Raw genomic sequence first — 26,485 nt, forward strand, 5'->3', positions numbered from 1 at the left:
CTGAAAACCGCCTTTTACCTTCCACAGAGGTTTTCAGCTCCCTGGTCAAAGGGCTGCTAATGTTTTCCACTGGGTTCTCAAATGGCAGTGTCCTTGAGTTCCACTGAGCCCCAAACACCTCCACCAGCACTCTCCTAAACCTCACCCCTCCCCTCCATCCACTTTTCACATGAGAGGCCTAAGGCTTGTCATCCCCTGTATCCATCAGGGGAGTGGAGAACCCAAGCCTGGGTTTCAGAAGCTCAGAGATAGCACCTTCCTCAGGGGCCACCTGGGGGCTGCGGATGGGCCATGCCCAGTGCGCTTGAAGTTCAAGCTCAGAAGTTCGCACAAGCTGGCTGCCAAAATAGAGCAGGTTCACTGCGGGGATCAAGCAAAGCTCTGGCCTCACTTCTGACCCTGCCACTGGCCAACTGGTCATCCCTCTCCACTTCCCTCTGGGCCACTCTCACCTCAAGGTACACACAAGCAAGAGGATTGTAACAGCATTGCCACCCAGGAGTGTGTGGGGACCAAATGCTCATTAACAGGAAACAGCTGCATGGAGAGGACCTGAGGTCCACGACTCCAGCATGGACAGTCCCCAAAGGCTGTCAAGGGGTGAGAGAGGGTCTCAGATGGAAAGTCATTCTACCTGCACATGAACTCTCCATAGCTGATTAGTTCTTGGGAAATCGGATACCTGTTGTGGAATGAACGTTTGGGTCCCTCCAAAATACCCTGTGTTGTAGCTGTCACCCAAATGTGATGATATTTGGAGGTGGGCAGGTGATCAGGGTTAGATGAGATCATGAGGGTGGGGCTCCCGTGATGGGATTAGTGTCCTTATAGGAAGAGGAAGAAACAGCAGAGCTCTCTCTCTGCCATTTGGGGACACAGCAAGAAGGTGGCAGTCTGCAAGCCAAGAAGAGAGCTCTCACCAGACCTGATGGCACTGGCACCCTGATCTCAGACTTCCCACCTCCAGAAGTGTGAGAAATCAACATCTGCTGTTTAAGCTGCCAGGCTATGGCATCTTGTAACAGAGCCTGAGCTGACTAAGACAATACCTAAACCCTAAACTCCTAAACCCACACATATTCTGGGCTTGCAAGTCTGATTCACCAGGATGAGCTGATGGCACACTTAGCCCAAAGAGAACAATCAGACTTCAGGCTCCTAAAGGGGGCTTCCTGGTCCTCCTGTCATCTGGAAAAACACGCCTACTAGTCATCCAGGAGACCAGAAGTGCACATGGAGCCAGAGAAACAAAGACAGAACCCTATAGCAGAGACCCTGGGCCCCACCACCAGGGCCTGTGAAAGGGAGGCAAGAAGGACAGTCACAACCATCTCAAGCACTGGCAGCATTGTCCAAGACCAATCTCTGCATAAGTAGCATCATCCAACCACAGGTAAGAGCAATTTCAGGATAGGAAAGCCAGCTCAGCCTCCTGCTACATGGCTGACCCTATGGGGATGTGTCAGTTAACCTGCTAAGAATCTAGCAAGCAGTCGCTTAGCTGGTGATTGTTGTCTGGTGTCCATATCCTGAGGGCAGTAGAGGATTCCACACATAGGGGACAAGTTGAGGAATTGTATCCGCCTGTCCCACCACCCATTGTGAGATTTGGGGGAGGGCATCTGGATGCAGTGTAGAGGGGTGTTGTATGTCTCTTTGGCATTGGGGCAGATCATTTCTGGCTTCCTTTTGTTCCTGAGGTGGGTATGTCACCTGGGGAAGGCAGGGGACAAGTGGACAGGGGCTGGCCATGTCATAGACCTAACTTTGGGGGTCACTGCATTTCCTCTTGTCACTTCAGAGAAACATTCTATCATTTCTAAGTACCGGTTGATGCTGTTGTCCTGGGCCGTGAGACCCATCCATTACTTCTCCTATGTATCATATGCTTTGAGGGTTCACTGGTAGCTCAGCTGGTAAAGAATCTGCCTGTGATGCAGGAGACTCCGGTTCAATTCCTGGGTCAGGAAGATCCCCTGGAGATGGGATAGGCTACCAACTCCAGTATTCTTGGGCTTCCCTGGTGGCTCAGTTGGTAAAGAATCCACCTGCAATGTGGGAGACCGAAGTTTGATCTGTGGGTTGGGAAGATCCTCCTGGAGGAGGGCATGACAACCCACTCCAGTATTCTTGCCTGGAGAATCCCAATGGACAGAGGAGCCTGGTGTGCTGCAGTCCATGGGGTCACAAAGAATCAGACACGTCTGAGCAACTAAGCACAGCATAAGCTTTAGTCTCGTTATCCAGCTTGTCTTGTGCTGATTTTAATGTTTGCTCAAGATGCAACCTCCTGGTCCATGTACTCTGCAAATGGCAGAGATGATGGGAAGGATATGGCTGAAGGTTCAGTTTAAAAACAACTGAGATAAAAAATAACAAAGGATTTTCTTTGTAATTGATTCATCAAAACACATGAGCTGTGCATCAGTTGCACATAAGACTATTGACACACAGAACAAATATGCACCACTCCAGGGTGTGGAGGACACTGGGACCCCACAGAAACACTAAGTGATGCCCAGGTGCCTAGGAGCGTGGACAGTGCAGGCTGGCTGGGGGAGGGTTCTGGGAAGAATTCAAACAGAGAGCCAGGTTGTGCTGAAGCATGTGCTTTGGAAAAGTCACCTCAGCACAGTGGTAACAGGTCCAAGAAACAGAGACCCGGAGACCACCCAGGGGTTGTTGTCACTGTGGGATGGATGTGCCAGTGCCGGGTGGGAGGGGATAAGATGTTCCACTATGTCAGTTAGTGGTACCACAGTACAGATCATGTGCACACATATGCCAGCCGTGCTACATGCATCACCTCATTTCATCCTGTGAGTTGGCAAATGGTGCCCCTGTTTCACAGATGAGAAAACCGAGGTCCTGAGTTGAAAGTCACAGGTCACAGACCTAGTTACAAGAAGGAAGAGTTGGTTATGTTAGACTGGGACCCGGGCCTATTAAAATGCACAAGCACTGCCTCCCTAAGACAGACCTGGCTCCAGTGAGCCAAATGCTGAGGGAGCAAGGGAATCAGAAACAGTGCCAAGGTCTCTTACCTGCGAGAACCTCCTGTCAGCTTGCCCACTGCCACAGTGTAGCTATAAATACATATATTTATTTCTGAATGCCAGTGGATATGTGTGTAAGTACATCTGCATATGCATATAATTTATACATATGTAGTAAACATGCCAAGCACATATGTTCACACTTGCCCATGCTCAGAGAGTCTGGGATAATGTGCCTGATACACTTAGGAAATGTATGAACTGGGGATTTGGGTGCCAGAGAGGGGGCTTCTAATACTCACATTATAGCCTTTCTATAACATTTGAAGGTCTTTTTTAGATTTTTAGGAGAAGGCAATGGCACCCCACTCCAGTACTCTTGTTTGGAAAATCCCATGGATGGAGGAGCCTGGAAGGCTGCAGTCCATGGGATCGCTGAGGGTCAGACACGACTGAGAGACTTCACTTTCACTTTTCACCTTCATGCATTGGAAAAGGAAATGGCAACCCACTCCAGTGTTCTTGCCTGGAGAATCCCAGGGACGGGGGAGCCTGGTGGGCTGCCGTCTATGGGGTCGCACAGAGTTGGACACGACTGAAGTGACTTAGCAGTTTAGATTTTTAATTGGAGGACAATTGCTTTACAATGTTCTATTGGTTTCTGCCATACACCATGAATCAGCCATAAGTATACATACATCCCCTTCCTCTGAGCCTCCCTCCCACCCACCTCCCACCCCTCTAGGCCATCACAGAGCACCAGGCTGAGCTCCCTGCATGTAACATTTGAATCTTTTTATTGTGCACATGTTCTACTTTTACAACAATATAACGAATGCAATTTTAAAAATAAGTCTTCCCACCTGCTCTGGAGCCTGCATGCCACAACCAGAGAGTCTGGTGCAACAAAAGATCCCCCATGATGCAACTAAGACCTAATGCAGCCAAATAAGTAAATAGATAGATATTAAAAAGAAAAAAAAATCTTGGCTCTGAACCTCCATGTGAGCGAGAAGCATTCCTGCAGGACTGTCACGAGTGCCCTGCTCAGCTTGGCCAGGACTACTTGGGGGACATACTGCACCTCTGAGGATCTGATGCTTACTCAGTGAAGTCATGTGTTCTTAGAAAGCTCAGAGTAACTTCTTTGTCTCTGCTCCCAGAGGACTCATAGGTGCTCAGCAAACAAATGTAAACAGTTGCCATCAAGGAACTTGCTTCACTCTACACTGGAAAATCAGGCTGCTCTATGCGAGGGACTCTCAAGGCTTTATGATTCCTGCCGTGAGTCTGTGTAACTCAGCCTAATGGTTAAATAAGATGAAACAGCTGCTTTTGATTTTGGAAAATTCCCCACGCCCGACTGTGATCACACTGAGCAGAGCTGTTTTTGAAGTTGAAGTGGTACTGGATCTTTTCAAACAGCCAAGAGTATATTCATGGCAGCTTCGTATTCTTAACACAACCGTTCACTTCCTGTCTCTATAGAACGGAGTGCTGAATATTAATCTGTGTGGATCTGTTCTCAGGCACTTCCTGACCTCATTTGTTAAAAAACCAAGACTTAAAAAAATTGCTTAGAGCTGGAGAGAAAAATCTAAAAAGGTCTGAGTCTAATGAATTCCCAGCACTGAAAAGAGTTAGCATAACATTCCTTCTGTGTCAATATTTGGCACTCCATACAGTGTTTGGACTGAAAGATTGTTTTAAAAAGAAGAAAGAGAAAGAAAGAGAGACAGAAGGAAAGAGAAGGGAAGGAACAAAGGAAGACAGTGATGAGCTCAGTTTGATGATTAAGATGAACAGTATTTGAGGTGAGCAGCTTTCTATCGTGCCCTCACATCCCAATAATTTCTTTGTTCAGCTCTGCATCCTTTTGACTTCCCATAACTTGTGCAGCCAGTAGGAATAAATTTATCCTTCTCTGGGGTCCCCTTCAAGTCCTGCTTCCCCACCTGGGCTAAGCTGTCCAGGACTGAGGCCAGGGCTCTCTCTGCAGTGCCCATCTGCTCCCCACCACCCAGGCCTTGTGGCTCCACTGTCCCCAAGGTCCCAGCTGTGGGTCTGGTGAAGTCAGTCCTGGGTCTGCTGGCCTGGCAGCAACAGCTTCAGGAGGGGCATGTGCAGGACTCTGGAGAGTGAAATATGAGTTCAGTCTGCTCGGAGGCCTCTAGGAACCTTTCTTCCCTTCTCATATGTGACCAAGCATGGGGCCCATCTCCTTCCCTCTAGACTCTGGCCATTGTTGGGTGAGGGGTGAAGGCCAGGGAAACTCTGTGACAAGAAGGGGCCATCCCAGGATGGGCTGGGGACAAAGTGATGGAGGGACCCCAGGTGCTCCTGGGGTCCTATAGAAATCTCCACACCCTCTACCGTCTCTCTTGCCCATGATTCTGCTTGTGACATTAACAGGTAAACCTGCTGCTCAGTGTAGGTCTTTGGGAGCCTCTAGGGCCAGGCTCCACATCAGCTCTGGTGGAACAGGGAAAGTCAGAGGTGATTGGAAGGGAAACTGCAGGTTAGGTATCAAAGTAGACTGGAGTGAGAATGCTCCAGGCGAGGGACATGTGGGCAGCAGGAAGGCACCAGCATGTTGGTCCATTATCAGTGATCAGTGTTTAGGCATGTGTGAGTCTTTAAAGACACTTAGTCTAATTCTTCTTATTTGCTTCACTGAGCCCCCTGCAGACCTTGCTGAGATGCTACACACACGAAGGACACACTACCCGCAAAGGTAACACTGGGGACATCAGCATCGGACCACCAACCTGTGCAGAGCGTACCCAGCTTTGCAAAGCCTTGCACTGACTGCTGCCGACAAGCTCCCAGATGGCAGGAGATTTCTTATCTGCTCACAAACGTTGAGGACACACGTTGTGTGCTAGGCTTCAGGGGGGCAAGGTGAACAGCCCTTCCTTCCTTCAGGAAGTTTACTGCTTGGTGGTGGGAGGGAGCTCATGGAAAAGCTCCTCCTGAAGATAGCACAGAGCTCAGCACCATGCTGAGCACAGAGACAGGAGTATCATCATAACAGGGTCATTTACTGAGGAAGCCATGTCCCAGGCACTCAGAGAAACACTTGGCATAAGATGTCCTTCCACTATCCCTGGGCAGGTCATTGTCCCAAAGATAGCTGCCCACCTGTATTTGTCTCATCATGCGTGGTCTTGTTCACATGACCAGTGCCACCCTCCCTGGAATCTGGGAAGGGATTACAATTGCTCTGACCAAGGAGGGAATACCAACAGGAATCGGAGGGGCAGTAAATGCTCAACAACGGGCTCTCTGGAAAAAAAAGTAAAACTCTGATGTCTACCACTTGCCAATTTCTGTGGTGTAAATATTTCCACCATGGATGGAGTCACATGACATTGCTGAGCACAGAGTTGGGAAAAAGTGCCCGAGCTTACGCTACATGCTTCCACCATGCAGACAAAACAGATGGGGATCACCCCAGAGCATCCATAATAGTGATACATAGTAAAACAATTTGGAAGTGATAGGTTTTGAGAATTTATCACTTCTATTTTTAATGATTCACTTAATTATAAGTTAATATAACTTAGTTTTTAATGACATGTCCATTTATCAACTTCAAATTTTAACAACTGGCAAAATTCCTGAAAGCTTAACAATCAGCTCTTGTGAACTTGTACTGTCTGGCACGGAGTACACACAGACAGAGAGAATTACAAGAAAATGCTTATTTTATGCTTCATGTTTGTACAGCTAAGTGTCGCAGACCAGGCAACTTAAACAAGACATGTATTCCCTCACACTTCTGGGGTGGGGGAGCAGGAGTCCAAGATCAAATCTGGTTTCTCCCACGCTTCTCTTTTTGACGTATCGACAGTTGTCTTCTCCCTGGGTCCTCACATTGTCATCCCTTCTGTGTGTGTCTGGGTCCTGATCTCCTCTTCTTACAAGGACCCCAGTCAGATTGGACTAGGGCCCATCCTACAATCTCATTTTACCTTAGTCACCTCTTTGAAGACCTCTGTCTCCAAATACAGCCACATTCGGAGGTCGTGTTGGGAATCCAACATACAGATTTGCGGGGGACATAACTCAGCCCATAACACTGTCCCAGTCATCTTTTTCTTAAAATATTTAATTATAATTGTAAAAGTTGACAAGCACATGGCAGCAATAGGAACCAGGAGGAAATCCTAGCACATCTGTCCCCAGCTCGCTCAGAGATGTGATCACCTATGGACGCTGCATGTGTGCTAAGTCGTTTCAGTCATAGCTGACCCTTTGAGACCCCATGGACTGTAGCCTGCCAGGCTCCATCTGTCCATGGAATCCTCCAGGCAAGAATACTGGAGTGGATTGCTCTCACCCATACGGACACTGCCAGTGGCTCAGGCTTGCCCATATTCAACAAGAAGATGAAAGTTTAGTGGAAAACAAAACCCTCCAGGTCGCTGCTGAGCTTCTCTGTGTGTCTCCTGCTGGCTTTTGAGTTTTCCTGCCACATCCCACCCCAGAACTGTTTTCATGTTGGTCACTTTGAAAGCTGTAACCCTCTTCTAGATCCCCTGGTCTATTCAGTGCATTGCCAATGCCCCTGACTCAACAAACTTGGTCAGCAAAGGTGCCACACCATGCTGTCATCTGGTCTACCCACTCTTTGCCTCCAGTGCCATATTACAGAGAACAGTGAAGAGAGCAGTCTTGCTCTTCAATATTTGAACTACTAGCTGAACTCTCAAATTTTCCATTCACCACAACATGCAAAAAGGATGATGGCCATGCGCATAGGTGCACAAAGGGTTATATGCAAGTTGACCTTAACTGCTGCTGCTACCCACACACATATATCAACCTGAACGGGAAGGAGGATGACGTTCCTGCAGAAATGACCTTGATTCTTCTGTCTCATTACTTTCTTAGTAAATCACTCTCATCTTCAGCAGTTTACTACTGTGACAAGTAGTGCTTCTCAGACTCATAGTGACCACCATGCTAGAACGTCTGGACCCTGAGCTCCTAATGATACAGATGGAAGCCCTCAGCTGACTACAAGATCTTACGGGGCCTGACACTGAGCAGAAGTTAGAGACTGAGTAGCATGAACAAATTGGAAGGTTCACTCCAGAAAGGAATGTTGGCAAGTAAAGTTATTTACTTAGAGGTTGACATCTAGATTGGTCACTGGGACTTTCCACGCTATTTGGAAGAATTCTGGCATCCCAACTATGTGGCAAGAGGCGACCAGGGTAAAAAAGCTGTTTCTTGTCACTTTTGTTTGGAGAAGTGAAATCTGCTTTGCTTAAAAACAGTCTTCACATTTAATCAAGCAGGAACTGGAGGAAGTTACACAGGGATAGCAAATATAGAGAAATGCTTCTCTAATCTTTACACTGAGATCTCAGAAGCTAACAGGGCCCAGTCCTATGAGGATACATCATTTAAAAATATTGGGAAAATATTGTAGTGTTCTTCACATCATGGGGCTTCCCTTGTGACTCAGCTGGTAAAGAACCCATCTGCAGTGTGGTAGACCTGAGTTCGATCCCTGGGCTGGGAAGATCCCCTGAAGAAGGGAAAGGCTACCCACTCCAGTATTCTGGCCTGGAGAATTCAATGGACTGTATAGTCCATGGGGTTGCAAAGAGTTGGACACGACTGAGTGATTTTCACTTTCACTTTCTTAACATCATGAAAGTAACACAAGTCCATGGTGGAATATAGGAAAACTAAAAAAAAAAAAGTGTAACTTGAGGTTAACAATTGTCAGTGATCCTACCAATCAGAAATAATCCTGGTTATCACTCAACATTTTCTTCCAAGATTTCTTCTAAGCATATTTTCATGTATGTAAGCTTGTTTTTTCCAAATAACTTTAAATGGTTTGAGCAAAATCTTCTGCTAAGAAAATTCTTTGAAGTCATTTTTTAACTAGATGTATCTAATTTGAGTCACATGGCACCTACTGGTGCTCCCTGGAGGGTCAGGCTGGCTTGAAGCCAGTGCCAGCTAAGTTCAAACCCTTTCTCTCTGTATTTTCAGTTTTCCCTCTTTTGAAACAAAGACAGCAATGGCACCTACTTCATGGGGCTGTTGAGAGAATAAGACCAGTTAATGCTTCTAAAGCACAGATGGCTCCCTGCCCAAGATGTGTCCTCAGTTAGCACTTACCTGTTGTTTTATATCTTCTTAATATAAACAATGCTGCTAGGAACATCTTTGCACATAAATCTCAGGTTATGTAGATGACAATCTCCTTGGGTAGAATCTTAGCGGCAGTTTCATCACCGTTCCTATAGAGTGTCCAAAGTGGGAAATGGCCTCCTTCCTTTGGGGTGAAGTGGTTGTCAAAGGAAGTAGCTTAATTCAGGAGAGCAGGTGCCAGAAGCTAGGTCCCTGTATGTCACTGGGTTCCTCAGTGGGGCCATGGGGCCTAGAGTTAGGCAACATAGGGGCAGCACTGAAATTAGTGCTCAATAAACTATTTGTTAAACTAATATGAAATTGCAGAAGACATCTTCACTTCTTCACTTACCTTTACCTTGAGGGTAAAAGTGGAAATCAAGACCCATTCCAGGGAAAGGCTTTTTATTATAATCACTTTCACTTTTTCCTTTCTTTGAACATTTTGGGTTGCAACTAAGGGGACACAAAATATGTTCCCCCTTTGCTGAAGGTCCTTGGGGTTGTCAGAACAGCCCTCAAAGTTGGACACTCCGAAATTTGGCTCTGAGATTTCAAACAGCGTATAACCACTGCCGAGGTGACAGGTGACCTGGCCTCCACCTAGGCCCCGGGGCAGGGGTGGGACTGAGTGGGAAGAGTCTGATAGAGGAGGAGTGGGGCACAGCTGGCCTGGAGAAGGATCAGAGCCACAGCTAGCAACTTGCCCCATCCTGTGGCCCAGTTTTCTCACCTACAAATCACATGCTTGAAACTCGGGTGCATGGTTTGCAAACTTTTAAAAAATATTTATTTATTTATTGGCTGTTCTGAGTCCTCACTGTTGCGTGCAGGCTTTCTGTACTTGTGGCAAGCGGGAACCACTCTCTAGTGGTGTACAGGCTTTTCATCGCAGTGGCTTCTCTTGTTGTAGAATACAAGCTCTAGAGCACAGGCTCCATAGCTGTGGTGCGTGGGCTTTGTTGCCATATGGCATGTGGAATCTTCCTGGACCAGGGATTGAACCCGTCCCCTGTGTTAGCAGGTGGATTGTCCACAAACTTATAAAAATAAAACCTTTCATTCAATCAAGCTGATACACACAAGAGTGCCAATGTTGAAAAGTCAAATTCGTCATTTCTGTATATAAAACTACATGTTCCAGTTCAAAACACTTACACAAAACCAGTGACGAGTGGCAGGGCCTGGCTGGGCACACACAATGTGGCTAGAAGGCTGAGGGCCTCAGGCAGCCCCATGGCTGACCTCCCCTCCTGTTAGTGCACAGAACCCCGGAAGTCCTGGCTCCCAGGTGACCCGGGGAAGGAATGTGGACTATATCACACTCAACGGCTTTCCTCTGCAGAATAAGAGGTCTCCACTTAAAACCAACCCTGCAGCCTGCAAAGCTCATAAGAAAGTTTTATTTTAATCAATAGATAATCCAACTGCTTGAGTTTCTTAGGAGATGTTTGATTTCCGCACGTGCATGGAGGAGTCCTGGGCTTGCACCGTGGCCTCTGTGGCATGTGTGTCTGCTTACCTTGGTCCTTGCCCAGCTCCTCGCTGCCCCTGCCCTCTAACCCTTAGCCTTCATCTTTTGTAAGATGAATGTATGCATGCATGCATGCGTACTCAGTTGCTTCACTCATGTCTGACTCTGCGACACTATGGACTGTAGCCCCTCAGGTTCCTCTGTCCATGGGACTCTCCATGCAAAAATACTGGAATGGGTTGCCATGCCCTCTTCCAGGGGATCTTCCCAGCCCAGGGATCGAACCCAAGTCTCTTATGTTTCCTGCATTGGCAGGCAGGTTCTTTACCACTAGTGCCACTTGGGAAGCCCTTGTAAGGGGTGATGGGCATCTAATTTCAGGTATCTAATTTCTGAGGAATTACTTGCTCTTGATTGGGCCATTGGGTGGGTCCGGGGATGGTAGGGCAGAGGCTGGAGACTTTATCCTGGACTCTGGAGCGTTCACAAGTAGAAGGAAAACAGGACGGTTGCTGAGTATTTATTTATTTACTTGCTTATTTAGAAATGAAATGAATGCTGCTGGAAAAGACCATGACCCACCAGGCCCTGTGGTTAGCGGCATGGCCAGAAAAGGCCAGAGCTGGGCGCCTAGTTCCCAGTCAATGACTTGCTTCTAGGAAATTACACAACTTGGAGACACAAGTGGGCAGGGAGGCTGGCAGTAAACATGGGTGGGTGGGGGTGGTGTTATGTTTTCTCATGAAAGTAAGAATGTAACTGGAGTCAACCCTGGGGGGCTCTGGGGTTTCTCAGGGTGCAACCCTGAGGAACCCAGAGTTTCTTTAGTTGCAACCATGGTGGTGGGGTGGGCCTGGGGTATCTTAGGTGCTGTTTGGCAGCCTCTGGGCAAGCTGGCCTCCCTTCTTTGGGTTGGGGCCTGGGGGCCACTGCAAGACCCCCAGGAAGTAGTGAATATAACACACCAGTGAGTACAGCCAGGCGTGGGCAGTGGCCACTTCCCAAGGGCTGGTTTAGGGGACACTCTTCTCCCTTTGTGGCAAGGCAGGTACTTATTTAAGCTCCTAAACCTCTTCTGGGAAAACCAACATACTTTGTTCAATGTCTGATTTCCTCTCAGATTGTTAAATCTCCTTAGTTGCTTCCAGCCTCTGCAGCCACCACCTCCCCCTTCCTACTCCCCCATCCCACCCCATGCCTCCCGTATGAGCCAGTCATGAAGAGAGCTGGGGACCACCAAAAGCCCTGATCCCTTGCATATAGTTCTGCTAAAGAATCCTGCAGTTCAGAATGCTTTCCTGGGATCTGCTGGGAATACCCCCATCTAAATTCTTGAGCTAGTTTTAAATGCACAGGCTTCCCAGGTCCCCAGTGAAAGACAGTAATAGAAAAGAAACGCTGGTTAATAAGGCTTCAGGAAAACAAAGCTCTTCTCTTGAACACATATACAGGTCTTTCTTATTAGGGGTAATTACCAAAAAAATGGGAAACTTTACTTTAAAAAAAAAAAAAAATGCATTCCTGGATCCAGCCCTGAAATTCAGAGGTCTGGGCTCAGGAATCTGCCTGTTTAGCCACCCCTCCCCCAATACGATTTTGATGATCTGCAGGTTTGGAATCCACACCTCCGCAGGAGGATTTTTGGCCTCTGGGAGGAAGGGCCAAGGTGCAAAAGATTCAGATAGTACAAAATCAAGCCAGCGTTCTCTGGTAGGGAGGTGGAGGGCCTGTGGCACAATGATCTTTGCTGTAATGTTTTCTTTGGCTACCCTAATCAAATATCGGTCATATTCCAGATCTAGGTGGGCCCTGGGAAGCCAGGGGAGCGGTTGTGATGGTCAACATCTGCACCGAGTTTTACACTGTTGTAAACAGAGCACAGGATATGCTTAGTGCTCACAATAGCCCCACAGGGTTGGCTCGAATATCATCTCCATTTTTTAATAGAAGAGGAAACTTAGGCTCAGAGAGGTTAATTAATTCACCAAAACCACACAGTGAATAACTAGTCACTGTAAGATTTCAAAACCAGGCATCCTGCCTGGCTCCCAGTCGTGCCCCCAGATGCCGTGCTAAGTCACTTCAGTCATGTTTGACTCTTTGCAACCTCATGGACTGTAGCCTGCCATGCTCTTCTGTCCATGGGATTCTCCAGGCAATAATACTGGAGAAGGTTGCCATTTCCTCCTCCAAGGGATCTTCCTGACCCGGACATTGAGCCGGCATCTCTTACATCTCCTGCATTGGCAGGTGGGGTTCTTACCACTAGCACCATCTGTGCCCGCAAGGAGCTCTGAATTAAGTGGAGAAGACAGAAGGGCCCACTGGGCATAAAAATGTGTGGTGGCCAGTTAGGGGGTACAGAGGCCCCAGCGATGCAGAGAGATACCCAAGCAGAGGAAGAGCCAGATCAATTGGACTTCATCATTATTGTAGGTATGCCCAGTCATCCGGCATAGGGACCAGCTCAAACTTCAGAACCAACATCGCTTGCTGCCTGAGGTCAGAAAAATGTAATGGGTGGCCTGTGACCAGTCCCAGCACTGCCTCTCTTGCAGGTACAGATGCTAATGGTGTCCTGTATCCAGAGTTCAGCCAGGGGTGAGGCAGGCCCTCACTGCGAGAAATGCAGGCATTCCTGAGATGCTACATGTGCGCTTTTAATAAATAAATCATATATTTCATTCTCAAAGGAGTATATGTTTCAAAGAATCTTATGTTGACTAACTCTTTGTAAATTAGTACCGTTTTATCAATGACTTCCCTGGTGGCTCAGATAGTAAAGAATCTGCCTGCAATGAAGGAAACCTGGGTTTGATCCCAGGATCCTCTGGAGAAGGGAATGGTAACCTACTCCAGCATTGTTGCCTCGAGAATTCCATGGACAGGGGAGCCTGGCAGACTACAGTTTCATGGGATTGCAAAGAGTCAGACACCACTAAGCGACTAACACACAAACACACCAATTTATCAATAATTCCTGGAACTCGTGTGTGTGTGTGGGTGTGTAGAGAGACAGAAGAAGAGCGAGTGGGGAGAAGCATCCTCTCTGGTCTTGTCTTTCTGCTCTCAGTTCCTAACTGCTACTTGCTCCCTCCAGGCTGTGTGGGGAGCATCTGGGGCTGAGGCTGGAATCAGCAGGTGCTGCCCCGAGACCATCACTGCAGAACTTCTCCAGGGCAGGCCAACTGGTCAGGACCCTGCAGAGAAGTTTCCAGAGTCCCTTTTCTGCCCAGGGAACCCAGAGTTGGGTCTTTCTCATTTTCTCTGATATTCTTTTTTTAAAATAATTCTATTTATTTTTGTCCGGGCTGGGTCTGCATTGCTGCCCAGGCTTTTCTCTAGTTGAGGCGAGTTGGGGCTACTCTCTAATGCAGTGTGCGGGCTTCTCATTTTGGTGGCTTCTCCTGCTGTGGCTCCCGGGTCCTACTTGTTGTTGTTCAGCTGCTCAGTTGTATCCGACTCTTTGCAACCCCACAGACTGCAGCACGCCAGGCTTCCCTGTCCTTCACCATCTCCTAGAGCTTGCTCAAAATCATATCTGTTGAGTTGGTGATGCCATCCAACCATCTCATCCTCTGTCATTCCCTTCTCCTCTTGCCTTCAATCTTTCCCAACATCAGGGTCTTTTCAAGTGAGTCAGTTCTTCACATCAGGTGGCCAAAGTATTGGAGCTTCAACTTCGGCATCAGTCCTTCCAATGAATATTCAGGACTGATTTCCTTTAGGATGGACTGGTTGGATCTCCTTTCAGTCCAAGGGACTCTGAAAAGTCTTCTCCAACACCACAGTTCAAAAAGCATCAATTCTTCAACACTCAGCCTTCTTTATAGTCCAACTGTCATACATACATGACTACTGGAAAAACTATAGCTTTGACTAGACAGACCTTTGTTGAAAAAGTAATGTCTCTGCTTTTTAATATGCTGTCTATGTTTGTCACAGTCCTTCTTCCAAGGAGCAAGTGTCTTTTAATTTCATGGCTGAAGTCACCATCTGCAGTGATTTTGGAGCCCAAGAAAATAAAGTCTGTCACTATTTCCATTGTTTCCCCATCTATTTCCCATGAAGTGATGGGACTGGATGCCATGATATTCATTTTTTGAATGTTGAGTTTTAAGTCAGCTTTTCACTCTCCTCTTTCACCTTCATCAAGAGGCTCTTCACTTCTGCCATAAGGGTGATATCATCAGCATATCTGAGGTTATTGATATTTCTCCCGGCAATCTTGATTCCAGCTTGTGCTTCATCTAGTCCAGCATTTCTCATGATGTAGTCTGCATATAAGTTAAATAAAGAGGGTGGCAATATATAGCCTTGACATTCTCCTTTCCCAATTTTGAACCAGTCTGTTGTTCCATGCCCAGTTCTAACTGTTGCTTCTTGACCTGCATATGGTTTCTCAGGAGGCAGGTGAGGTGGTCTGGTATTCCCATCTCTTTAGGAGTTTCCCGGGCTCAATAGTTCTGGTGCATGGGTTAGTTGCTCTGTAGCATGTGGGATCTTCCTAGATCAGGGATCAAATCTGTGTCCCCTGCATTGGCAGGAAAATTCTTTACATGACTGAGCCACCAGGGAAGCCCTCTCTGAATGATTCTCGAGGAATAAAATCTGGATAAAGCAAAGGGACAATGTTTACTTTGATTTGTGAAGTGTTTTTAGTTCCAGATGTTTATGAAGAAAACCTACTTGGATATAAAATTGAGGGAAGCTTAAAAATCATTATCATGGTGCTTGCACTAATATGGGAATAGGCCCGAGCCCTTGGGAGCCCTGGATGGGCACTTTGGGGACCTGAGTACAGTGCAGGCTTAGAAGTAGGACAGAAAACTCGGGGGTGGAAGTGGGGCGTCTTCCCTGCTAAAGTCCATTTCTCAACGGAAAATGGCATGATTGTCCAGAACACTATGAAACTCTAGTCCAATTTCTAGACACTGTGGTATATTGTACAAAGGACAGAGCATGAGAGGTCAGAAGGGTGTTGTGGGGATGGAAGTCATCTCCGGATGTGCTGAGTGGTGAGGTGGCGCAGGCCTAGGGCAGGAGCTGACGCATGTTGGCGACACTGGGCTGTGACATTGGGAATGCCGGGCAGATCCCACAGTGACCAGTGGACCTGCTGGCATTTTCTGGAATCAAGAAGTCTGCACAAAGTCTAAAAGGGGCAGGAGGGGCCTTGTCAGGCAGAGTGACAGGTGCCAGCCTGGCTTGATTTTCTCTACATGGGAGTCCTAGCCCATCACATGTCTACAAAGTACTTCAGGGTTCTCAGTGGAAGACTGCTGAGCAAACATAAAATATCTGAGCAACTTCTTCTGCAATTCATAATTGTTTAAAGGCAAAGAAAAGGCAAAGCAAAAACCACAGAGCCCCAGGCAGATGGTCTGTCTGTTTTGGTATTTATTTCTATCAGAGAAGGGATAAGCCCTCCTCAGTCCTTCCCCACAGCCCTGCACCCCGTGGGACAAGATGAGGTTATCAGACTAGGTCTCTCAAGGTACCTGGCCCTCAGCCCCACCGCAGCCAACCTCCACTTCCCACCCAAGCCAACAAGCTTCCTGCACAGTCATAGCCTCAGGGCTGTCAGGGGCATGATCAGTGTCAAAGCCTGTGTGAGGCCTGCAGGAACACAGCCTCAGCTGTCCTTATGCAGGCTGTATTTCAGTTTTAACAGCCCCAATTTACAGATTGGAAAACTAAGGCTTATAGAGGTGTGGATGGTACAGCTCCATGATCTCAGTCAAATTCCCCTGAATTGAAAGGGCCTGAGCTTATCGTCCCCCTGTTGGCCCCTCCCTGTCCTGGACCTTGTATCCTTCAGCTGGGCTCACTTCTGTCCCTGTACTGTCCCCTCGAGGCCGTGTCCTCCAATGCCTATGCCCAGGCTCCTGAAGGCCATCCTTGACCCCACACTAGTGTCTTTGTTTTGGGCCTGGGGTCTCAAGGAGGAATCCTCACCTTGGTACACTCCCAGCTCCTCTAGGGAACCATCCCCGGTGCACCCCCTCCCCTCCCGTGCCCCACAGCCTCTGGGGAATCTCTGGAAAGGCCTCCCTACATGCCAGAGCCCTCCCTCATGACAATTGGGCTTCTGAAACTGGGTGGTCTGCATTGTTGGAGGCCTTTAAGCTGAACTCAGTGAGCCTGTGTCAGGGACAGTAAAAGGGACATCATGGCATGCAGGGCAGAGGCAAGGGACTCTTCCAGCTGGAAAATTCTGGGATCCTCAGATCACCCAACTTGGCCCATGGTCTGTCACCTAACTCAGGCCCTGGGCTTTCACTGGGGTGTTCCCAGAAGCCTGGGCTGCAGCAAGATGAGGGTAAAGGTTTGCTCAACAAACATACCATGAGTTCCCATGTTCAGCATACAGCACAGCTTTGGCTTGCATGTGAGCTCTGGAAAGTTTTGTTGGCTAGATGTTAAGTGAAGCATCTGATGTCATCTAATGGCCCTGTGCCTGATACATGGTGGGTGTCTTACAACCCTTCATTGAATATGTGAATGAACAGATGAATGAATCAGAGAATGATTTCCATGACGTGTTTTAAGCCAACAATTGGGGCCACTATATTTCTCTGGGCTGCAATAACAAAGTACCACAGATTGGGAACTTAACTAATAGTTTATTTCCTTATAGTCATGGAGGCTGAAAGTCTAAAATCAAGGCATCTGCAGGGTCAGTTTCCCCTGAGGCCTCTCTCCTTGGCATATCAACAGCCATCTTCTCCCTGTTGCCTAATGTGGTCTTTACACTGTATGGTCTTTCCACTGTGCATGTCTATGTCCCAATATCTTCTTCTCATAAGAAGAGATTCAGTTCAGTTCAGTTCAGTCGCTCAGTCGTGTCCGACTCTTTGTGACACCATGAATCGCAGCACGCCAGGCCTCCCTGTCCATCACCAACTCCCGGAGTTCATTCAGACTCAACGTCCATCAAGTCGGTGATGCCGTCCAGCCATCTCATCCTCTGTCATCCCCTTGTCCTGCCCCCAATCCCTCCCAGCAGATTAGTCCCCTCTAATGACCTCATGTTACCTTGGTGGTGGTTTAGTTGCTAAGTTGTATCCAACTCTTGTGAGCCCATAGACTGTAGCCTGCAAGGCTCCTCTGTCCATGGGATTCTCCAGTCAAGAATACTGGAGTGGGTTGCCATTGCCTTCTCCAGAGGATCTTCCCGATCTGGGAATCGAACCTGGGTCTCCTGCATTGCAGACAGATTCTTTACTGACTGAGCTACAAGGGAAGCCCCCATTTTACCTTAATCACCCCTTTACAGGCCCCATCTCCACATACAGTCACACTGAGATAAGAGGAGTTAGGACTTTAACACATCAGTTTTGCGGGGACACAATTCTGCCTATTACAGCCTCTGATTCGTCAGTCACAAGTAGGATGTGGCTGAAGATGCCTGTGATCTGCAGGAAGAGATGCCTCATGGGGCTCCTGTGGGGGAGCTCCTGCTTGCTGTCCCTCATGTGGTCTTTTCCCCTGTGCCCTGAAGCTCTCCTCCACGTGTTCATGTCCATGTCACTAGTGGCTCTGGCAGTGCCTGGGATTCTGTGCAACCTGCAGAGATCCCATTTCCTTTTCGTCTTCAGTCTTGGCAGTCTCATTCCTCTGTTGTAACTCCCCTCTGAAGTACCAGGCCTGGGACTGCAGACCAGCTTCCAAATGTTAGCTTAAATCTGTGTGCCTGATGCCAAATGAGAACAAACAAACTGAAACACTGGAATTTGGAGCAGAGAAAGGTTTATTGCAGGACCATACGAGAAGACGGGTGGCTCATGCTCTAAAAAACCCCAAACTTCCCAAGACTTTTGGCTAAGCATTTTTAAAAGCCAGGTGAGAGAGGGTTGTTGAAAGATACAGGATCAACTAGTGCACAATTCTCTGATTGGTGATGGTGAGGTACAGGATGGTGTCACAGGGTTTAACATTATCAACTCTTAGGCTCCAAGAGGCTTGGGGCTATGAGCTCATGGTCATCAAGTAATTAACATCATCCGTTTGGTGGTGGTGGATGTGGGGAGGGTTCACATCAGTAAAACAACTCAGGACATGTGCATCAGATACTGTTATCTAGGTACTTTAGAGAGGAGCTTCAACTGAGGATATGGGGAAGGGCCTGTCCCAGGAAGGCAACACAGGGTCTGCTCAGTTACACCAACAAGCTTTGCCTGGCCTTTCCTGGCCGCAAACAGGGCAGGAGCTCACGACCTGACCTGAGAACGTGATCTGTCTCAGGCCCTGCAGGTGGGTCTGACACAGGATATGGGAATATGTCTGTGGGTCTATAGGGATAGGGTCTCTGTGTCTACCACCCGGCCCCCTGCCCTACAATACGTTTATTCTTCTGTTCTTTGGTGGGGAAATATTGCTGTCCATGTGGCCTATTGGGCCCTGGGCAGGTTGCTGAGCACTGTGCTCCTGGTCAGGAGGTCCAAACGCAGTCTGGCTCATGGTTGGTCAGTCATGGTCAGGGAGCTGACCTCAGCAGGCCTGGAACGGGGCTGGGCACAATATCAGTTCTCAGCTGTCCTGGGCTCTGTCGGGGTGGTCAGCAGAGCCTGCTGGGACCTGAGAGCACAGGTGGGCAACCCAGAGGTGGACCACGAGCTCCCTTCCTACAGGTTCTGTTGGGGGAACCTCGGGTCTTTTGGAGGCACCTGAAGATAGCACTTAGCATGTGCAGGAGTCATGACTTACCTTCACATGAATGTTGTGAACTGTGCACTGCTCATCCCATGGTATTTTTTAAAAATTGACTTACTGATTTTATATTTGGCTGTGCTGTGTTTTCATTGCTGTCCCCAGGGCTTCTCTAGTTGCAGTAAGAGGAGGCTACTCTCTGGTTGCCGTGCGCGGGCTTCTCACTGCAGTGGCTTCTCTCGTTGCAGAGCACAGGCTCTAGGGCACGTGGGCTTCAGTGGTTGTGGCGCATGGGCTTAGCTGCCCCGTGGCAGGTGGGATCTTCCTGGACCAGGACTGTCCCCTGCATTGCAAGGCAAATTCTTAACTACTGGACTGCCAGGGAACCCCATTCCACAGTATTTTTGAGTTAGATGCCAAACATGAAAAAGAAAAAAAATTGAAAAATCATAGATTGGATTATTACTGATTTCAGCAATCTAGTAGGCCTTGCCAGTTAGATACATATACAGGATAAAGGAAGAGGATGTGAATACATTTGTTTAAAATTAAATTGCTATCATTGTTATAAAACACTGCTTATAACTTCATTTTGTAATGAAGTTTGTCTAATTTTGTAATATATAATGAGTAAAACGGATTATTGTGTTTTTCTTTTTATGTCCACAGGAGAAAAGTTAGATATTGTTATATTGTAAATTTTAATTAAATATCCATGTTATCTTAAGTAATCGTGATATGTATGTTTTAGGAATTGACTGAATTATGTCTTTTTTCACAATGTGTGCTCTGAACAAAAATTATTAATGCTTAAATGTATAGATGTATCTATTCATCCATTTATTTCTGAGTCATAGATTCAGAAGTAATATTATTACACAAATGCTTTATCCAGGAAATTTCATTTCTCTTTAAATGAATCTAGAATTTCACTAAAAAAAAAATTAAAAACTTTTAAGAAGTGGTGAAATAAGAGGATGAAAGGGAAACTGAGGGAACTAGCTTAACACTTCTATAAATTCCAGTTTGGACAAGTTCCCCACGCCAGGCAAGCATGTTTCTTTGTAGCCAGAAGTTCATAGGAAATTTGGGGGCACTTGAGTTACTCTTAGGCTTCCCAGGTGGCACTAGTGGTATAGAACCCGCCTGCCAATGCAGGAGACATGAGACTCGGATTCCATCCCTGTATCCCTGTATCAGAAAGATCCCCTGGAGAAGGAAGTGGCAACCCACTCCAGTATTCTTGCCTGGAAAATCCCATGACAGAGGAGACTGGTGAACTACGGTCTATACGACTGCAAGAGTTGGATACAATGACTTAGCATGCGTGGGTTATTCTTGGACACAGAGGGGCCATCCATCGTGACAGCTTTCCACTAGGATATTTGCAGTCAGGGAAGCACAGCTCTGCTGCCATCTGTAAAGAAGCCATTTTCTTCCTATAGCTTCAATGGCATTTAAAAAAAAACCAGACATTTTATTTGGGAATTGCTTTAGATTTACAGAAAAGTTGCAAGGACTGCACAGAGTTCCATTTTTCCAGCCCAGTTTTTCCAGCCCTTAACATCTTACATCAGCGTGCCACATGGTCACAGCTAAAGAACTGGTACTGGGGGCATTATTCTTAACTCGATCAGCAGCTTCTCCAGAGGCCACACCTCTGAATGTTCTGTACTATCCTTTCTCTGTGCCAGGATCCTATCCAGAACACCTTGTGACATTTAATCATCGTGTTCCCTCAGGCTTCCTTGCTGTGACAGTTTCTCAGACTTCCTGTTCCTGTTGACCTAGAGAGTTTTGAGGAGGTCGGGTGTTTTGTCCGTCGGTCGAGATGTATCTGATGCTCACTCACAGTTAGGCAGGGATTCCTGGTTATTGGGAGGAAGGCCTTGGGGTGCCATTCTCACTCCATCAGGTCAAGGGCACACACTCTCAACATGACTCATCAGTGGTGACCTTGATCACTTGGCTGAGGTCACATCTGTCAAGTTTCTCCACTGTAGAGTTGCTCCTTCACACTTGATTCTTTGGAAGGAAGTGCTAAGCAAGACCCACACTCTAGGGGTGGTGTCCATTGCATGTGTTGGAGCTATCTACAAAAATTATTTGGAATTCTTCTGTAAGGGAGTTTTGCCTATTCTCCCCATTTATTCATTCAATCAGTAATGGACTCATGGGCATTTAATTTTATATTTTAAATTACAACGCAAAGCTATAGTGTTTATTTATTTTTTTGCTCAAATTGCTCAGGTTTGGTCACTGGGAACCATTTCGAGTTGACCCCTCTGCTGTGTTCCTTTGATGGGTGGCCTTGATCCTTTTGTTCTCTGAGCTCACCTTTTGTTCTCTGTTCTGCAGCTCACCTCATAGGCTTCCTGCCCCAGTCTTAGAACCAGCCATGTCCCCCTATATCTGCTAGGGATGCAGAGCTGCGAGATGGAGTCCCTGAGCACAAGGAACTAGCGGTCAGTCCAGCTAAAAGGCAGGAGGGAGCGCCAAGGGTCACAAGGGCTTCAGTGCAGGGGAATGACTTCCTGGTTAAGGGTCCCCAGCCGACCAGATGTGTAAGGTGAAGACTGGGGGAGGCGGAGGTGCTGGTGGTCAAAAATAACAGTCAGGAGGGGAGGACAAGTCTCCTCGCTCCTCCTTGAGGGGACTGTTATCTCCTCTTTTCTCCAGACATCTTGAGAAGAGCATGCAGATGGATCTGTGTATTCTGATTCTGTTAAGAGTGAGCTTGGCTGTAGAGACAGAAAACCCCATGATTCGGGCACTGACTAGCACCAGATTTTCACATCACACACATCCTGATCACATCTGCTTAGGACAGTCTATCTTTCCTCTCTGCTGTCATCACGTTTGTTCTGACGCTCTTTGCTGTGGGTTTCCTGGGCTGCTACTCTAAGTGCCACTCCAGGGAACCAAAAGGAAGGAGAGCACAGGACTTCTGCTTTTCCCAGTGAGGCCTGCTTGTCACTGGGGAAGGGAAAGCACCCCCAGTACCCTCAGGATGGAGCCCAGCAGGGTTCGATCAGCAGGCTGCTCCTGGGGCACAAAGAGGATGGGCAGTCCTGTTCTCAATATGGAGAGAGCCCAGAGATCAGTCAGTTCTTCCTGGGGTGGTTCCAGTGCTGGGTACAGCTCTTGGGCAAAGAGCATCCCAAGGGAGTGTAGCTGGCTCTGCAATAGTGACTCAGATCCCTCCCCAGTGAACATTCATTGACCTGGCCACTGGGAAGCAACACTCAGCCCTCAGCCTCCTTTGGGGATATCTGAAGCTGCAAAGGCTGGCCTTGTCTGAGGTCGCCCCTGCTTTGGGAGTGGCTCACAACCAAGACTGACCCTTGTGGCCCCAGGAAATTCCCAGCACTCCCTGGGGTGGGTCACGGCACCACTCTTCCATGTCACCCGCCCTCCTATCACTTCCCAGGGCGTGATCCCCAATCGTGATCCCTGATCGTGACCATCTAGGATCCCACTTTCGTGGGACCGGGTGGGGCCAGCAGCACAAAGAGTTAATTTGTGTCCAGACAGTGGGTTCCTGGAGCCCACCTTGCAGAAGCTGGTGTGCCTGTGCATTTTCAGGGAGAGAGTACCAAGGTTCCATATACTCGCAAAAGGTTCTGGGGTATAGAAAAGGCAAGGCATTGAATTGTGGGTAAGGACTGTGTGTTGAGGGGGAGAAGGAAAGGGAGGAGAGGGTGATGGTCCCACGGGGGTCTAGAGGGACACCATATCTTAAGGCATGTCCTCCCACTCCTGCTCCACCCTTTCCTCACAGCACTGTGGATCCAGGTAACTATATCTTGTATAATGTTTCCCACTGCCCCTTTCAGGGTATCTTTGGACAATATCAACTTTTAAGACAAAGGAATTACAAAAAAAAAATCCAAATCATTGCTCATGTATTACCTTTGATCTAAGGACAAGAATGTATCAGACTTTTGCCATGGCCAAGACCATCTTTATGGCAATGACAGGTTTCTAAAAAGTTCTTTCAGAACTCCCGGCCTAGAGGAACTGGACTGAAGCTGCAGAGAGGGGTTGAAGGGACAGAGGTATCAGTGCTTCCTGGCCAGCCCCCACCCGTGGAGTGCTGGGAAGGGAACTGCCACTCTTGGCATATGCCTGCTTTTCCCTCCTCTAAACTGGTTTGAGACTTTTGTTTTCAGATTTGAGATATTTTTGGATGGGTACGGATGGAAAAAAATGTGCACTCCCTTTTAGATAATTGCTACATGCCTTGTTTTTGTTTAAATTCTTGGGAATTCAAAAGGTCAGTCTGTGAAGTTCAGAGTCCCTAGACTCAGGACAGCCTCATGGGGCATGGGCCACCCCTTAGGAGCCTCTGGGCCAGGTGTGGAGTCTGTACTTCAGTGAATCAAGGAGCCAGCTGCATGGGTTAGCAGAGAATACAAGGGGACACCAGGCCCAGGGTGCCTTCCGCCTTTCAAAGACACTGTAGGTGTGAGGACAGACACTGCATGAATGGGTGTCTAAGTCACCATGGCCCCAGAAATAAGGGTGAATCCCAGCTTCTCAGATGTGGATTTTTTCCCCCCTAAGTGTTTATTTATTTATTTTTGGCTGTGCTAGGTCTTCATTGCTGTGCACAGGCTTTCTCTAGTTGTGGCCATGGGGGCTAGTTGTGTTTTCACTGCGGTGCACAGGCTTAGGTGCTCCTTGGCATGTGGCATCTTCCTGAACCAGGGATTGAACCCATGTCACCTGCATTGGTAGACAGATTCTTAACCGCTAGACCACCAGGGAAGCCGTAGCTGTGGAATCTTGGGCAAACTTACCAACCCAGCTCCTACAAGTGGATACTGGATATTGCAATACCTCATGATACCTCAATACCTCATGATACCTCAATACCTCATATTGCAATACCAAATTCATGTAGTCATTCAGCTAGTATGGCCTTGATGTTGTGCTAGATTTTGTGATGCAAAGATGCAAGATAGACTTGTTGGCTCTTATCACCACCACCACCCTCTGCCCCCCACCCCAGGGAGTCTAGTGGGAGAGACATTTAAGCAAAGACACAGCTCAGTACATTTGAGCTAGATGGATGAGCAGAGTATTTGGAAAAATAAAATTAGGGTAACTTGTTGGCTTGATCATCCTGGATCTTTATCATATTCTGTAGTTGACCCAAGAGTGACCTCGGGCAAGTTACCTATGATTTTAGCCTATCAGTAAAAGGAGATAGTAATATTACCTGCCTCATTCCCATTTAGGAATCAGCTGGCTGTGACCTCTCCACCTCCCCTGAGGCTCTTTCCCTCCACACCTCCTGTTTCATCCTGTTACCTCTTGGGCTAAGGTATCCTAGAGGGCAGGAAAAATGCCTGCTCTGTTTCCCAGGCCTGGGGCTCAGGGTTCAGGAAGCTTTTGCCTCAGGGAATGAATGCCCTGCTCAGCTTGGAATGAAAGTCCAGTGATTTTGACTTCTTGAGAAATCAGAGCAGTGCAGTTCAGTTCAGTTTAGTCATTCAGTCATGTCCAACTCTTTGCGACCCCACGGACTGCAGCACACCAGGCTTCCCTGTCTATTACCAACTACCAGAGCTTACTCAAACTCATGTCCATTGAGTCAGTGATGCCATCCAACCATCTTATCCTTTGTCATCCCATTTTCCTCCCGCCTTCAATCCTTCCCAGCATCAGGGTCTTTTCCAATGAGTCAGTTCTTTGCATCAGGTGGCCAGAGTATTGGAGCTTCAGCTTCAGCATCAGTCCTTCCAATGAATATTCAGGACTGCCCTCTTTTAGGATGGACTGGTTTGGATACCCTTGCTGTTCAAGGGACTCTCAAGAGCCTTCTCCAATACCACAGTTAAAAAGCCATCAATTCTTTGGCACTCAACTTTCTTTATAGTCCGACTCTCACATCCATATATGACTATTAGAAAAACCACAGCTTTAACTAGACGGAGCTTTGTTGACAAAGTAATGTCTCTGCTTTTTAATATGCTATCTAGGTTGGTCATAATTTTTCTTCCAAGGAGCAAATGTCTTTTTATTTCATGGCTGCAATCACCATCTGCAGTGATTTTAGAGCCCCCCAAAATAAAGTCTGTCACTGTTTCCATTGTTTCCCCATCTATTTGCCATGAAGTGATGGGACTGGATGCCCTGATCTTAGTTTTCTGAATGTTAAGTTTTAAGCCAACCTTTTCGCTCTCCTCTTTCACTTTTATTAAGAGGCTCTTTAGTTCTTCTTCACTTTCTACCAGAAGGGTGGTGTCATCTGCTAATCTGAGGTTACTGATATTTCTCCCGGCAATCTTGATTCCAGCTTGTGCTTCATCCAGCCCAGCAATTCTCATGATGTACTCTGCATATAAGTTAAATAAGCAGGGTGACAATATACAGCCTTGAAGTACTCCTTTTCCAAATTTGGAACCAGTCTGTTGTTCCATGTCCAGTTCTAACTGTTGCTTCTTAATCTGCATACAGATTTCTCAGGAGGCAGGTCAGGTGGTCTGGTATTCCTATCTCTTTCAGAATTTTCCACGGTTTGTTGTGATCCACACAGTCAAAGGCTTTGGCATAGTCAATAAAGCAGAAGTAAATGTTTTTCTGGAACTCTCTTGCTTTTTCAATGATCCGATGGATGTTGGCAATTTGATCTCTGGTTCCTCTGTCTTTTCTAAATCCAGCTTGAACATCTGGAAGTTCATAGTTCACATACTGTTGAAGCTGCCTTGGAGAATTTTGGGCATTACTTTGCTAGCATGTGAGATGAGTGCAATTGTGCAATAGTTTGAGCACTCTTTGGCATTGCCTTTCTTTGGGATTGGAATGAAAACTGACCTTTTCCAGTCCTGTGGCCACTGCTGAGTTTTCCAAATTTTCTGGCATATTGAGTGCAGCACTTTCACAGCATCATCTTTTAGGATTTGAAATAGCTCAACTGGAATTCCATCACCTCCACTAGTTTTGTTTGTAGTGATTCTCCCTAAGGTCCACTTGAGTTGTCATTCCAGGATGTCTGGCTCTAGGTGAGTGATCACACCATGATTATCTGGGTCGTGAAGATCTTTTTTGTACAGTTCTTCTGTGTATTTTTGCCACCTCTTCTTAATAATATCTTCTGCTTCTGTTAGGTCCATACCATTTCTGTCCTTTATTGGGCCCATCTTTGCATGAAATGTTCCCATGGTATCTCTAATTTTCTTGAAGAGATCTCTATAGTCTT

General features: G+C 47.2%; 1 long non-coding RNA gene across 1 annotated transcript; it reads left to right on the top strand.

Annotated features, from left to right (window-relative positions):
• The first annotated feature begins 875 nt into the window (after positions 1-875).
• On the top strand, positions 876-8,056 carry LOC129658588 (uncharacterized). The gene is made up of 3 exons (XR_008717427.1): positions 876-1,393; positions 5,685-5,730; positions 7,893-8,056. It is a non-coding gene; the product is annotated as an uncharacterized LOC129658588 (long non-coding RNA).
• The last annotated feature ends 18,429 nt before the right edge of the window (positions 8,057-26,485 follow it).

This window comes from Bubalus kerabau, chromosome 8 (genome assembly GCF_029407905.1).
Source record: "Bubalus kerabau isolate K-KA32 ecotype Philippines breed swamp buffalo chromosome 8, PCC_UOA_SB_1v2, whole genome shotgun sequence".
Classification (NCBI taxonomy): domain Eukaryota; kingdom Metazoa; phylum Chordata; class Mammalia; order Artiodactyla; family Bovidae; genus Bubalus; species Bubalus kerabau.